The sequence below is a fragment of the Onychomys torridus genome, chromosome 11 (assembly GCF_903995425.1).
Source record: "Onychomys torridus chromosome 11, mOncTor1.1, whole genome shotgun sequence".
In the NCBI taxonomy this organism is placed as follows: Eukaryota; Metazoa; Chordata; class Mammalia; order Rodentia; family Cricetidae; genus Onychomys; species Onychomys torridus.
In genome coordinates, this window is record NC_050453.1 from 65,621,085 (window position 1) to 65,636,831 (window position 15,747).

The 15,747-nt window shown below is 50.4% G+C and overlaps 1 pseudogene; it reads right to left on the reverse strand.

The window, feature by feature from the left end:
* The window catches only part of LOC118592900, a 64,729-nt pseudogene extending 51,494 nt beyond the window's left edge, over positions 1–13,235 (reverse strand).
* Between the last annotated feature and the right edge of the window lie 2,512 nt (positions 13,236–15,747).

The window sequence follows — 15,747 nt, forward strand, 5'->3', positions numbered from 1 at the left end:
TGAGGACTCCCCAGCAGCCAAGGGTCTCCTTCTTGTTCTCGCTGGGTCCAGGGTTTCTTACTCCTTAGAGGCCATGGAGGCCATGAGGTTCACCAACATGCTGTCCTACCAGGAAATGAGCTTTATGAAGTTGTCATTGAAAACAATGCCAGACCCAGCATCAAAGGCGGAAGAGTGGGCAGCAGCACTGTTGCCCAGGATGCCCTTTAGTGGGCCCTCATATGCCTGCTGCACCACCTTCTGGGTGTCATCATACTTGGCAGCTTTCTCCAGGTGGCTGCATCCATGACAGACATGCAGGGGATAGGGACACAGAAGGCCAGGCCAATGAGCTTCCATTCCACTTGGCAGCAACAACAGACCTATGCAGAGATTGTGTTCTGGGCAGCCCCATGGCCATCATGCTACAGGTTCCTAGACGGGTCATCTACAGTCTTCTGGGTGACAGCAATGGCATGGACTGTGGTCATGAATCCTTTCACAATGCCAAATTGGTCATGGATGACCTTGGCCAGGGGAGCTAAGCAGTTGGTGATGCAGGAGGCACCACTGACAATCTTGGGTGAGTTGCCATACTTCTTGGGGTACACACCTGTAATGGTTTGAATTGGAATAGGCCCAAAGACACGTGTGTTTGAATTCTTGGCCCAAAGGGAGCGGCACTGTTAGAAGGTGTGGCCTTGTTGGAGGAAGTGTGTGTCACTGTGGGGATGGGCTTTAAGGTCTCGTGTACTCAAGCTATGTGCCTACATGGCACACAGTCTCCTTCTGCTGCCTGTGGGTCAGAGATGTAGAACTCTCATTTCCATCCGTCTACAGCAAGCCACCATGTTTCCTGCCATGATGGCAATGGACCAAACCTCTGAAACTGTAAGTCAGTGTCAATTAAATGTTTTCCTTTATAAGAGTTGCCTTGGTCAAGGTGTCTCTTTACAGCAGTAGAAACCTTAACTAAGACAACACCCATCACAAACATGGGGGTATCAGCACAAGGGGCAGATGATGGCTCTTTTGACTCCACCTTTCAAGTGGACCTTGGCTTTCTCCATGGTGGTGAAGACACAAGTAGACTTCACAACACACTCAGCACCAGCATCATCCCATTTTGATATTGGCAGGATCTTACTCCTGGAAGATGGTGTGGCCTACCGTCGATGACAATCTTCTCAGCCTTGACTGTGTCATTGAACTTGCAATGGGTAGAGTCATACTGGAACATGTAGATCATGTAATTGAGGTCAGTGAAGGAATCATTGATGGCAACAATGTCCACCTTGCCAAACATGAGGAAGTCCTGGTAACCAGGTGCCCAACACAGCCAAATCTGCTCACTCTGACCTTCACCATCATGTCTCAAGAATAAGGATGGCACTGCAGGAGAAGATGTGGCTGTCTCTGGACTATGGAGCAACAGAGAGCTCCCTTTAGAACCTGGGACAAGAAGACTTCAAAGAAGAAAAGCCACACACAGGAGGGATCAGCAATGACACGAGCACTGTGATGACTTTAGGAAAACCCAATGCTACACTTCGGCCTCTGCTCCGCTGAGTACCAAGCAGAGAACCATCCCAATCGTTTCTGCCACCGTCTGGGTCACCAGCCCTGCATGTACCTACTCTGTCTGAGATTCAGAAGTTATCATGGATCCACAACACTGGGGACTCAACTAGTTACATTTCTGTTGCTGTGATAAAACACCATGACCAAGGCAACTTACAGAAAGAAGGGTTTATTTGGGCTTCTTATCCAGCAGGACAAGAATCTGTCATGGTGGGGAACCATGGTAGCAGGTAGGCACGGTGGCAGGCAGGAATGGTGATGGGTAGGCACGGTAGCAGGTAGGCACGGTAGCAGGCAGGCATAGTGGTGGGTAGACATGGTGGCAGGTAGGCACGGTGGCAGGTAGGCATGGTAACAGGTAGGCACGGTGGCAGGTAGACACGGTGATGGGTAGCCATGGTGGAGCTAGGCATATTGGCTGGAGCTAGTGCTGTAGGCAGTCAATTCTCTCCCTCGCCATGGGCTCCAGGTACCAAAGTCAGGTTGTTAGTCTTGCTTGGCAAGCAGACTTTTACCCACTGAGCCCTCTTGACAGTTCAAACTCATTATGTAAACTGAGGATGACCTTGAACTCAAGATCTTCCTGTCTCTGCCTGGTAGCCAAGTCTTCAGACTTACCCAAATAAGGCAAAGATGTGCTTTTTCTGCCTCTGTCTAACATTATTTTCATTGTGTGTAGATGGGTGTGGTTATGTCTGTGTACCATATAGTTGCTGGGTGCCCATAAAGGCCAGAAGAGGGCATCGGGTTCCCTGGAACCAGAGTTAGAGACAATGTGAGCCGCCATGTGGTTCTGGGAATTGAACCCAGGTCCTCTGGAAGAGTGTTAGTTCCCTTCATTGCTGACCCACCTCTAGGCCCTCTTCCTCTCCTTTATAAGGACACTGATCCTATGGGATTAGGGCCTCACCCTTACGATCTCATTTAACCTTAATTACTTCCTTAAAGACTTCAAAGTCAAGTCAAAAGTTAGCACTTCAACCGGGGTCTGAGGGAGGCATAATTTAGTTGCCGAGCAGGGAAGTTTGCAATTATTTTTCTAGTGTCAGGAGTGTGTGTATGCGTGTACATGCTTGTGTGTGTGTGTGTGTGTGTGCATGTGTGTGTGTTGCGGGGGGAGGGCGCATGCATGAGAGAGAGAGCACTTCGGATTTTTGTAGTTACCCTCTTGAGGCTGAACAAGTGTCCCTGCAGGCTACATAGAGTCCTCAGGCCACCCTTTTCCTCCAGCAGTACAGGCACACCCAGTAACCAATTGCTGTGATTCAGAAGGTGGTGACTGGACTATGGCAGAATCTGGAGCCTGGGCTTATGGCTAGTGGGGACTTCCCACCGCCTCGCCCGGTCAATTTTCCTAATCCGTGTCCTTTGCCACCGGCGTCAAAATTCCTGTGTGATGCCTCAGAGATAGGTGTGGTGACCTTTCACTGTGGTTGAAAGGCAGAGCCTCAGAGAGCCTGGGCCATGCACCCCAGCTGAAGCCCCGAGGGGCGGCTGAGCTTCAGGGTGATGTGGGCTTAAAGTGGGGCTCAGAGCAGGGCAGCAATTTCCCCAAAGCTGTGCCGGAGTGAACACAGGTGAACCCAGCTCCAGGCCTGGGACTCCCGCGCTGGTTAGTACTGTCAATTTGCCAGGATTCGAGAGTCACCCAGGAAGTTGCTAAGTGAGGTTGACTGAGGTGGGAGGACCCGCCCTAAACGTGGGTGACACCTTTCCACAGACCGGGTCCTGGGTGGAATCAAAGCGCAAGGGAAGCCAGGCTCCAGCGTCCACCTCTCTGCTTCCTGACTGTGGTTGCCATGTGAACTGCTTGCCTCCTGCTACCAGCCCTCCCTGCCATGATGGACTGTGCCCCCGGGCCATGAGACAAACCTCACCTCATCTTTGTCAGGTGTTTGTTAAGTCTTCATAGCATGTCTCTGTATCTGTCCATCTGTCTGTGCCGTCCCTGTCACCACAACACCCCCCACCCCCCCCCCCACCTTTAGCTCCTAGGAATTTCCCACACAATCTAGAGATGTGGTTCTCAACCTTCCTAATGCTGTGACCCTTTAATACAGTTCCTCATGTTGTGGTGACCCCCCCCCCAACCATAACATTACCTTGTTGTTACTTCATAACTGTGATTTTGCTACTGTTGTGAACCCTAATGTAAATATCTGATATGTGACCCCAAGGAGGGTCATGACCCACACATAGGTTGATAGCCCCTGGTCTAGCACCTTGATGGAGATACTTCTCCCTGTGTGGCTGGCTGGTAAGCAGAGCCTCTGTCCTCTTGTGTAGGCAATGCTTCTGCTTTTACTAATGGCTCTCCTAAGACTACACTTTCATCCACACAGGTCCCAGGGCCAGCCACCTGCACGTGTTTTTGTGGGACGTGGGGAACTGAGTTCTGGGGCTTCTGAGGACGACAGACACCACATGTAGCCTGGGTGTATGCTGGCGCATATCTGTGCAGCAGGGTAGGGGAAAGTTTTTTGCCTTCAGGCAGGAGGCTGGCCCCACAGGCCTCAGGTTACCTTCCCAGCTGGAGACAACACTGGAGCCATGTTTTCTGCACCCTAGGACCTTGATGTCCCGGTGGCGTAGAAAGATGGCCTTGTGCCTCTTCTTTCTGTAAAGTTGGTGTCATTTCATTATCCCATCATGTGTGTGTGTGTGTGTGTGTGTGTGTGTGTGTGTGTGTGTGTGTGTGCTTCTTTTGTGACGGGAGAGCCTCTCATGCAAGTCTAGGGGTCAGAAGACAACACTCACATTTGCCTCCTTTGCATCTGTTTAAGACAGGATCTTTTCTTGCTGTATATGCCAGGCTGGCTGCCCCACACATTTCCGGAAACTCTCCTGCCTCTGCCTCCCACCTCCCCCAAAGGCACTCTGGGACTACAGACCCTTGTGCTACTGTGTGTGGATCTGAACTCAGGCCATCTGGTTCGCACAGTTTGCTCTCTAAGCCTCTCCCCAGCACTCTGGCCAGGCTTTGCTGAGTTCCACCCACAAAGCAGGGCACTTGCAGGTTTGGCTTCCCCAGACTCGCCACTCACCTGCCCCGTCTCTTTCTGTGGAACCACGTGTATTTATGCTAGACCACATTCACAGCTGTCCTCATCTGTGTATGCCTGTGGGTCTAGAGGAAAACCTCGGTGTCATTCCTCAGGTCTATCCACCTTGTCTTTTGGAAACAGAGTTTCTTGCTGGCCTAGAGCTCACTGGCTCAGCTAGGCTGGCTAGCTCATAAGCCAGGGATCCACCTAGCTCCGCCTCCCCAGTACCAGGATTATAAGCACTCATTGTAACTCCTGGAATTTTTACATGGGTTCTGGGGATCTAAGTCAGGTCCTCACGCTTGTGTAGCAAGCTCTCTACTGACAGAGCTGCCCTCCACTCCGCCCTCCTCTCCTCACGCCTTCTCCCTCAATCTGCTCGGCATAGGCTGCAGAGACCTCAAAAGCTCATGCCGAGTCAAGTCACCGAGACTGTTTGCAGCAGGTGTGTTGGACCTGCAGCCTTCGGGCCACACACAGATGAGGACAGCTGTGAATGTGGCCCAACATAAAATTATAAACCTACTTAAAATATTATGAGACTTACTTTCTTGGTAACTCATTTGCCTTGTTTTCAAGTATGAACTTTGTAGATGACAACACCGTGTCTAAAAGGATGTCCCTTGGAAGGGTTCTTGGCATGTCAACATATCTATGGTCAGAATCTCCAGGGCTCAGAATTTCAGACACTAACCGCTATGAACTACAAGCTTCTGTTTGTCCGTTCTGTGTTACTGTAATGAAACATCTGAGCTCATCAGCTTACAGGGGGCAAGGTTTACTTGAAGTCATGCTTTCTGAAGTTCCTGTCCTTGATTCCTTGACTCTGTTGCTTTGCACTTGTGGTGACTGGGACATCAGAGTGGGGGAAGTGTGGCAGGGGACTCCTATCCCAGGCACAGTGGTGGAGAAGAGGGTTGGCAGATAAAGAGCCAATATCCAATCCACTTCAAGGGCACACCTTCAACAGCCTAACTTCCTCCCACTTGGCTCCTCTGTGTGTGTGTGTGTGTGTGTGTGTGTGTGTGTGTGTGTGTGTGTGTGTGTGTGTATGTGTGTATGTGTGTGTGTGTATTGGATGCACGCAAGTGTGTGTGCACAGGCATGCACATACAGAAACTCAACAGAACATCAGATGTCCTTTCTCATACTCTGCCTTATTGCCTTGAGACAGGGTCTCTCACTGAAATGAAAGCTTGTCATTTTGGCTAGGGTGTCTAGCAAACAAGCTCTTGGGATTTGTCTGTCTCTGTCCTCCAGGGTGGGATTATAGGCATGTGCACCATGCCTAGCACTTACATTTTCGTGTGTGTGTGTGTGTGTGTGTGTGTGTGTGTGTGTGTGTTCCATGTGAATGCATGTGCCCACAGAGGCTAGAAGAGGGTGTCAGAGTTGAAGGTCTTGGTGAGCTGCCTGATGTGGGCGCTGGGAACTGAACCTGGGTACTTGTAAGAACATCTAATACCCTTCAGTGCTGAGCCATCTCTCCACCCCTACTGCGCAGCTTTTTCTGTGTGTGCTTCGAATTTGAACTCAGGCCCTCATTCTCACAGAACTGGCACTTGTAACCATGAGGCCTCTCTCCAGCTCCAGCCCCACTTCTTAAAGGTCCCTAGCTCTGTTGGCTGAAGAGCTCAGCTTGCAAGACAAGGACAGGAGTTTAATGTCTAGAATCCATGTTTGTTTGTTTGTTTGTTTTAAAAGCCAAGTATGGTGTCCCATGCTCGTAAACCCCAATATGGGATGTCAGGGGCACACCGGCCAGCAGCTTAGCAAATTGGTGAATTCCAGTCAAGGTGATTGGCAACTAAAAAAAAAAAAAAAGACAGCAGACGTTGTCTTCCACACACGTGTGCACACACGGCTACATGTACACACTTGCATCTGCACACACATACAAGTGTATCACCTTCTGGTACTTGATCCCGGGAACCAAGTTCTCAGTAAGAGGTCTGTCTCTGACACTCTGGAGTCCAATGCCAGCAAAATTCTCCTGTTTGGTTTTAAATACTCACCCCCACTCTTTTGTCAAAATTATATTTGTCTGTCTTCATCTGTTTCCAGTGTTCTCTGGATCTATCTTCCTTTTCAAAAGGAAGATCAAGAACTCCTCTTGAACAACCTTGGGTCGAACCTGGTGTCGTCCCTTTGAGCAACGAATCCTTGCAGGCATGCATGAGGCTCCTGGTTCTTGGAGCCCTAGAGTCCACACATCCTGTTTGCCGTGAGGGGCAGGTTGCGAGGGAAGAGCCTCTAGGAGTCTCTGGAGGCGGCTGGGTCAGGGTAAAGAGCAGGCCGACCTGACTCTTAGCTAACTGGGGCACAGAGCCTTCCCACAAGGGCCTGAGCAGCCTCCAAACAAATCATATTTATAGGGCACCTGTCAGCCCATAAACTCCCTTCGAATCCGAGATGGACTTAAAGCTGATCTTCTCCTCCTCTGACAGTCAGCAGATACTCAAGTGTCATGCACACAACACCCTGCTTGGTAGGTTTGGGTAGTGGTGATGCACGGAGGGAGCCAGCTGGGCTGGGGTCTCCTGCAGGCACCCAGGACTTTACATCTGGTAGTGCATCTGTAGCCCAAAAACTAAACCACTCGCTGAGCTGCCTTCTGAATCATTGGGCTCAAACCAGACCAAAGCTGGGGTCTCTCAGAATTCTATTATTACTGTTATTATGCAGTATGTGTGTTGTGTATGGTGTGAGTATCTGACATGTACGTGGGTGGGTGGGTGTGGTTTTATGTGTGATGTGTGTTTGTGAGCACCTGTGTAAAGTCAAGGACAGCTTCATGGAGCCAATTCTGTCCTTTTATTTTTTTTGCTTTTGTTTATGTTTTTTGAGACAGGGTTTCTCTGTATAGCTTTGGAGCCTGTCCTGGATCTTGCTCTATAGACCAGGCTGGCCTCAAACTCACAGAGATACTCCTGCCTCTGCCTCTCAAGTGCTGGGATTAAAGGCGTGTGCCACCACCACCCAACCTGTCCTTGTATGGGTTCCAGGGATCGAACTCAGGTCACCAGGCTTGCATAGCAAGCCCTTTAACCTGCTGAGCCGTCTAATGCTCCCCAGTCACCTTTTGAGTCAGAATCTCATGTAGCCCAGGCTGGTTTTGAACCCCCCATGTAGCGGAGGATGACCTGATCCTCTTTCTGCCTCTACCTCCCAAATACTCTGCTCACAGGCACACTATCACACCTGGCACCTGGTTAATGTGGTGCTAGGGCTGGAACCCAGGACCTTGTGCACACTAGGCAAGCATTCTGCCCACTGAGCTGTTCCCTCAGCTGTCTGCCGTCAACAGCTGTGGCCAGCATGCTGCTTGGGGCTTTCTACCATGCTGCCTGAGTTTCTAGAGTTTGTCTGGTCCCCAGGGGCTCCCACTTCACACGCCTGGGTCTGCTCAGCAGCCGGAAGTTTAACTTTGTCACGTGGTCACGGTATACCCAGCTGCTAGGAGTCTGGTGATGTGGTCTGTTTGGATGACATTGGCCGAACTGAATTTTGAAAGAAGAGAATAAACACTGGACCCAGAGGCAGGCCCGGGTGGAGGGATGCCCGCTGTGCTGGTGGGAGATTGACAGCAAGAGAGACCGCACTCCCAGGAGGCAGCAGGGTATAGTACAAGGCCAGGGTGAGCGGGGAGAGCTGGGAGGCAGAGGAGCAATGTATGTCCGGGGCTCTTTGGGGCAAATCAAGGTGATGGTGGGGTTAGGGAAACCTGGCATGGCTGGAGCTGAGTGGGCACTGAGCTGAGCTAACAGGCAGGGCCAGGGGTTATACAGCTGAGGCAGGCAGTGAAAACTCTCCTCACGGAAGGGCTTGGTGGCCTATGACACAGCTGTGGTTTCAGCCAATCTTCTTAAATTTTTTTTTTACATGTATTATTTCTACACATGTATGTGAACACTGACAAGCCATGGTGTGTCAGTGAAGGTCATAGGACAGCTTTCGGAAGTCATTTCTTTCTCCCCCATGTGGGTTCCAGGCTTGCTGATGAGCACCATTCCCTGCTAAGCCATCTTACCAGCTTCAGCTAGGTTTGCCCTGGAGACCCTGGGGCTCAGGAAAGGTTAAGAGTGCACAGTGGAGGCAGGGGGACTGTGTCTTAGAACTGGAGCAGAGGGTGAGCTCAGAGCTCTGTAGACTTGACCTCATGCCTGTCACCTGTACCACATCAAAGGCACAGACGTTCTGCCCAGCCCTGGTGGCAGGTTGGAAAGGGGAAAGGGGCTTGTCTGCTTTGACTCTAACTTGAAGGGCATTGGCAGAGTCCGGACTGGCTCTCTGGGTAGGTGGGGCTGACAGTACTGAAGTCACTGAGTTACCTGGTGACACCTGGCCCCTGAGAGTTACCTGTCTTCACTGGAGAGAAGCATATTTGCTACGAAGTTCATTTGGGAGTGTGTGTGTGTGTGTGTGTGTGTGTGTGTGTGTGTGCAGGCATGGGGGTGCAGTGTGTGTGCGCACATGCACGCATGTGTGTGTGTATGTGTGTGTGTGCAAACAGGTGGGCAGTGTACAATGTGTGTGCACATGTATGCATGCATGTGTGTGTCTGTGTGTTTAGGTGTGGAACCCAGAGGCTGATGTCAGGTGTTATTCCTCTGGATGCCAGCTACCTTGTCTTCTGTGACAGGGTCATTCATTGAACCTGGAGCTTGGCTTGAACTCAGGACTTCATGCTTGCACTGAGCTATCTCCTCATCCTTCACTAGTGAATGTCTAAAACCAGCCCATATCCACAGGGTCAAAGGGCACGCAGACTCACCACAGCCTGACAGCTGGCCAATCTGACCCTGCTGTCTGCTCTCAACTGGTGTTAGTGGCACCAAGGCAGAGTAACACAGTGGCCAGGTACCCAACTTCATGCCACCCACTGGGCTCTGGGCTAAAGCTACCTGTCTCTCCCAGCAATTAAGCTGCCCAGACCCTTCAGCTCCATAAGCTCAAGGTATTGTGGTTCTGCAAGGGTACCACTGGTCCAGTGTAAGACACAGGAGGGCAGGGCACAGACATAGCCAGGAAAGTGGCATACAAAATCTCAGAGTGAGCTGGAGGCTGGAGAACATAGGGTCCACGGATACTCACCATCTAAGTTCATGCCCAGACTGTACAGGCAGAACCGAGCCCAGAGGAGGAAGCCTTGAATACACAGCCCAAGACGAAGCTGTTTTCCGTGTGTGAGACGAGACTTTATTCCACACATCCATCATGCCCTCATCTCTGAGCCCCTTCTCTTCCCTTCTGTGGTGGTTTGAGTGAGGACGGCCTCACAGGCTCAAACATTTGAATGCTTGGACCCCAGTCAGTGGAACTGTTTGTTGGTTAGGAAGTATGGCCTTGCTGGAGGAGGTCTGTCACTGTCACTATACACTTGGAGGTTTCAAAAGTCTATGCCATTTCCGGTCATTGATCTCTCTCTCTCTCTTTCTGTCTCTCTCTCTCTCTCTCTCTCTCTCTCTTTCTATCTCTCCTTCCCTCCCTCCCTCCTTCCCTTCCTCCCTCCCCGCCCCCTCTGTGTCTGCCTTGTCATGTGGATTACATGTGCATTACACATAAACTCTCAGTGACTGCTCCAGCACCACGTCTGCCTGTCTTCTGCCACGCTCTCCCCCATGAGGCTCATGGCCTCTCACCCCAGGCACTGGGAGCGCCAAAGAAACTCTTTCTTCTGTAAGTTGCATTGATCATGGTGTCTTTACACAGCAATAGAAAAGCTCCTTAGACACCTCCCCCTCCCCCCCACTTTCTTCTTCTCTTCTTTTCTTTTCTGGAGAGTGTCTCTGTAGATGGGGATGACCTTGAACTTCTTACACTCCTGTCTCTGCCTTCCAAGTGCTGGCATTCCAGGCATGCACCTCCAGTCCTGGTTTAAATGGTTTTGGGGATAGAACCCAGGGCCATGCTAGGTAAGCATTCTGCCAACAGAGTTACATCTCCAGCACCTTGAGTCTTCCTTGTACATACTTGTTTGTTTCATTGGTGACCACGTCCCAGGCATCAGCTGCATACCAGACTGATAGGCATTGGGTTCTGGCAGCAGTCATGGTGGAGAGGAGAGCAGAGCTTGCCCCTGAAGTGAGCTCATTAATGAACAGGAGTAGGGTGAGTGGAGAGGACATCTCAGAAAGGATGTACCATGGCACATGTTATTTATCAAGGGGTGCAATGTTATTCAATAAGCGTCACTGTTTACCATGCGAGAAAAGCCAGGAGGTACAGCAAAACCCACTATAAGAGTTTATTAAGGGAAGGGAAGGGAAGGATTTGCATAGGCCTATAGAATGACCATGCAGGAAGCGGGGGGAAACACGTGGAACCCGCTTTTATAGGTTCCCCACCTGCACATGTGCATCTGGGGTTAACATAGCTACGCCACACATACGCATAGATTACGTGATCACACTGTATGCAAATTATGTGATCATGCAAAGGATGTAAGGCCCTAGGATGACTAAGTATCTTGCCAGCGCACACAACCCTAACAACACACACAACACGAGGTCGGGTAAGCAACATCCAAGGAGCAGCTGTGACACCCAAAGACCCAAGAGACTCACTGGTTCTCCTCCGGCCCCTCTGCATCCTGGATCCTCACAGAATAAGATGGTGCCAAGAGATCCCACCATCGTGCCCTTGGGCCAGGAAGCAGGGTGGAAAAGCGAAGGAGAGACAGCCAAATACATGTTCTGAAAACTGTATGTGGGGCCAGGGAGGTGGCTGGCGCCGTAAGATGCTTGCTTTGCAAGGGTGAGGACCTGAGTTCAATTCCCAGGACCCACTTCAAAGGAAAGAAAGGAAGGAAGGAAGAGAGGGAGGGAGGGAGAGAGGGAGGGAAGGAGGGAGGGAGGGAGGGAGGGAGGGAGGAAGGAAGGAAGGAAGGAAGGAAGGAAGGAAGGAAGGAAGGAAGAGAGAAAGATCCCTGGGACTCCCTGAGTAGCCAGCCTAGCTTAACTGGTGGGTCCAGATCAAAAATTGGTGCAATGCTCCTGAGGAAGGACACCCGAGGTTAACCTCCAGTCTCCACATTCATCACACAGACATGCACCCACTGGCACAGGAGCATGAAAACATGGTCACACACAAGGCTGAACACCAGAATCGCAGCTGAGACTACAAACGTCCACTCACTAACCAGCAAAGCCAAGGCTTTCACAGCCTCAGGGCAGCCAAGGCCAGATTGCCTTGGAGCTAGCTCCTCAAGTCTCTCCAGCTGCAAAAGGTAGCAGTCAGGGCTGCCTGAGAGATTTGGAGCAGGAGTGAACGCTGACTTCTGTCAAGACTCATAAGGCACTGAGAAGGGGCCCTGTCTCCCGATTATCTGATTTAAGCAACCCTAGAAAACTAGGACTCTCAGCCACAGACCAGGACAGAGACCTTGTTGCCTATCCTGAGGCTACACAGCCTGGTGGCTGCAGGACCCGGTGGACCGGAGGCTCCCCCACCAGTTCAGCCCGGTTGTGGATCACGGACCGCCCTCGCCCTTGGAGGTGGCTCTGGGCTCAGCAGGGCCAGGGGGGGTGGGGGGATGGCTTTGTGCCTGTCTGATTTTTATTTCCCTAGAAAAGAGGGCATGGCAGGGGCCATGACCTCACTGCATAGAAAATACCTCACTGGGCTCCAGGCTCCTAAGTGGAGCACGATTTACTTTGTTTTGCATATTAATTGTTCTAAAATGCCACCCGCTCTGGGATCAATTAAGCGCTCTAGTGCTGGGAGGAAGTGGGAGGTTGGCAGCTGCCTAGTGGCCAGCGGGCCCCTGCAGGACCTCGGGTGGTCCAAGAGGCCTGCACCCTGCCACCACAAGAGCACACTTTGGGACAGGCCCTAGGCAGATCTGCTAACACGGGCAGGTAGACTGGGCTGACGACCTGTCTTTTTATCCTTCGCCTCTTTTTAAAAGATTGGCTTTCTTTCGTGTAGCCCAGGCTGGCCTCCACTTGTATTTCACTTATCCTCTGTCCTTCACGTTCCCAGTACCGGGGTTTTAGGTTCAGGGCACCACACCAGGTTTATTGAAGCTGGGAATAGAATCCAGGGTTTTGTGCATGCTAGGCAAACACTCTACAAACTGAGCCACATCCCCAGCCCTCAAAATGACATTCTTTATTTTTGAGACAGAGGCTCATGGATTCCATCCTGGCCTTGAACTTGCTTCCTAGCTGAGGATAATCCTGAATTTCAGAATCCCTGCTTCTGCCCCCAAAGAGCTGGGATTCCAGGCATGTACCACCACACCTGGTGTATGCGGTGTTGGGCAAGCACTCTACACACTGAGCTACATTCCCAGGTTGCCCTTTTGATCATCTTTCCAATGAAGCCAACAGATACCAAGGCCAATCGGTGAGATCTGTCTCCTTCTCAGGCAGTGGCTTTGCTTAGTCTTTGGCCACTGCTGCCTGGGCAGCTGACATTCCTGACCACCATGGCTGGGTGTGGAGATAGAAATGCCAGTGACATCAGCTGCAAAGCTGTGATCTGCAGTACATTCCCAGTGACCTGTGATCTGCAGTACATTCCCAGTGACCTCACCAGCACGGTGCAGGCTCTTCCTTCCACCCCAGCCTGCTGTGAGCACCTCCTCAAACCCACCTTGCAACATTCACACTTGCACACTTCCGCCATGGTCTGCACACCAAGGAAGTTCTCCAGTCACCCCCCTCCTTGACACAGAAGGTCTTGTTCCCCACCTACCATCTACATTTTTACAAGTTTTATGGGGTTCAATGATCCGGTGCCTTGGGTACAGCCTTCCTTCTGTTCCAGTACAGATGTCCCCAGCTTGCCTCGTAGTTGTCCCTATGTCATTTTCCACACAGGTTCTATAGTTAGTCGTGTGTGTGTGTGTGTGTGTGTGTGTGTGTGTGTGTGTGTGTGTTATGCGCATATGTACAAGGTATACATATCTGTCATTGTGCTTGGAAGCCAGAGGAGGATGTCTAGTGTTCTGTCACTCTCCAGTCTATTCTTCTGAGACACCTGGAGCTAGGCTGGCAGCCAGCAAGATCCAGTGACCCTCTGGCCTCCACCTTGCCCACTCCCAGCATGGGGTTACAGGTATACCTGCCTCCACACTGGGCTTTTTCTGTTGCTGTCTTGAACTCGGATGCCCATGCTTTCGTAGCAACTGCTCTTACCTACTGAGCCATCTTCTTACCCCTAAGTAGCATTTTAAAGGACCAGACTTAGTTTGGTCTCCTCAGCTTCCTCCATCCCAACATCTTCAGAGGATCCCCCACTTCGTATTTTCTGTGACCTACGGAGGACCTTGGGACACTGTCTTAGCCACTTCTTTATTGCTGTGAAGAGATACCATGAGCAATGCAACTTTTAGAAGTATTTATGGGGACTTACAGTTCCAGGAGGTTAGAGTCTATGACCATCATGGTTAGGAGCATGGCAGTGGGCAGGCATGTGTGGTTTTCGGGGCAATAGCTGAGAGCTATCTTGTTCCACAAGTAGAAGGCAGAGAGAGATTTTTGGAAATGGCACTGATGTATGAAACCTTAAAGCCCACCTTCAGTGACACACCTCTTCCAATAAGATCACACCTCCTAATCCTTCCCAAACAGTTCTACTAACTGGGACCCAGTATCCAAATACCTGAGCCTAAGAGGATCATTCTCATCCAAGCCACCACAAATACCATGGGAAACCGAGTGTTTTCAGGCACATTTCCAACCTCTTCAGACTAGCCATGGTAGCCTACATCTTTAATCTCAGTACTCAGGAGGTGGAAGCAGGTGATCTCTGTGAGTTTTGTTAGCCTTGTTTATCTAGTTCCAGGTCAGCCAGGGTCACATAGCAGGACTCTATCTCAAAGCAATAACAACAACCAAAAAACAAAAACAAAACCAACTCTCTCAGACTAGCATATTTAGGAGAGTAATCAGTAGAGTCAGAAACAAACCCGGAGGCAGAAAAGTTGCTGGCTGGTTCTTAGCTGCCTCAAGGCCTTTGGGGCTTGGTTTGCAAGACACACACAGAGGGGGGCCAGAGAGGTGGGTGGATGGAGGTCAAGTCTCCAGAGGAGGCATCTGGATTTTCAGCTTGAGCAGGACCGCTCTGGCTTCCACAGTCACCGGCAAGTGACTCCCATTTGCGTGGGCGTGAGCTAGGTGTTTCCTTAGTTCCCACCCTGAGACTTGCAAGCTGCCATCTGTCCCCCAAGCTCAAAATGCACTCAGGCCAAGCCACTCCCTTCTGCAACTTCTGCAACTTCTGCCACCACTCCTTACCTGGGTAACACAAAGCTGCCCTCTTCCCATGGCCTGAAGCTGCAGCCTCACCCCTGCCCCAGGACTCTGGACTTACGGCCATGGCTCCCCTTTACCTGCCTGAGGACCTGGAGATCCAGAAAGGACTTCCTGGTGGGCTAGTCCTCAGGACTCCAAAGGACATTGACTCTAGTAGTTGTTCCCTGGAGGAATAGGGACCTAGAGCCACCAAATGTTTTAGACATTTCAGAGGAGGCCTGAATTCCAATTTTTTTTTTTTTTATGTGAAAGTTCTCAGTTTCAAAATATTGGATCAAAACCAAAAACTTCTTAACACTGGTAGATCCAGACAAGTTACATGTGACGAATGTGGTCTAAGCCCTGTTGATTATAATGGTAGCCTCTTGTTGGTATCTACTACATGACCCAACCAACCAACCAACCAACCAACCAACCATCCACCCATCTATCTCTTCATCTGTGGTCCACAGGACGTGGTAACTGCCTGCTGCTGAGCCTGGCGTGGGAATAAAGAACAGCTAGATGAAGGCTGGTTGCTGTTACCTCTGCTTTCTTCTGGTACTTTAAGAGTTTCATGGTTTCCTTTAAACCTTTGATTCATGTCGATTTATTTTGGTATAACATGTGAAGTGAGGTTCTAAATTAATTTCTTTTACAGATGGGCAGCCAATTGTCCCAATACTAAATGTGGAGAAATCCTGTTTCAAATGCCAACTGGATCATATGGTAACTTCCTATATATATTGGATGGCTTCCAGTAATTTCTAAATTATATGGCTATTCATATACTTCCTCTATAGTTCCAATTATTTCAGCTTTATAATAGATTTTAAATCTGTGTAAATAATGGAGAGGGTTCTCCTTGCTCCCTGCATGGCTGTTTTCAAACTTTTCCTGAA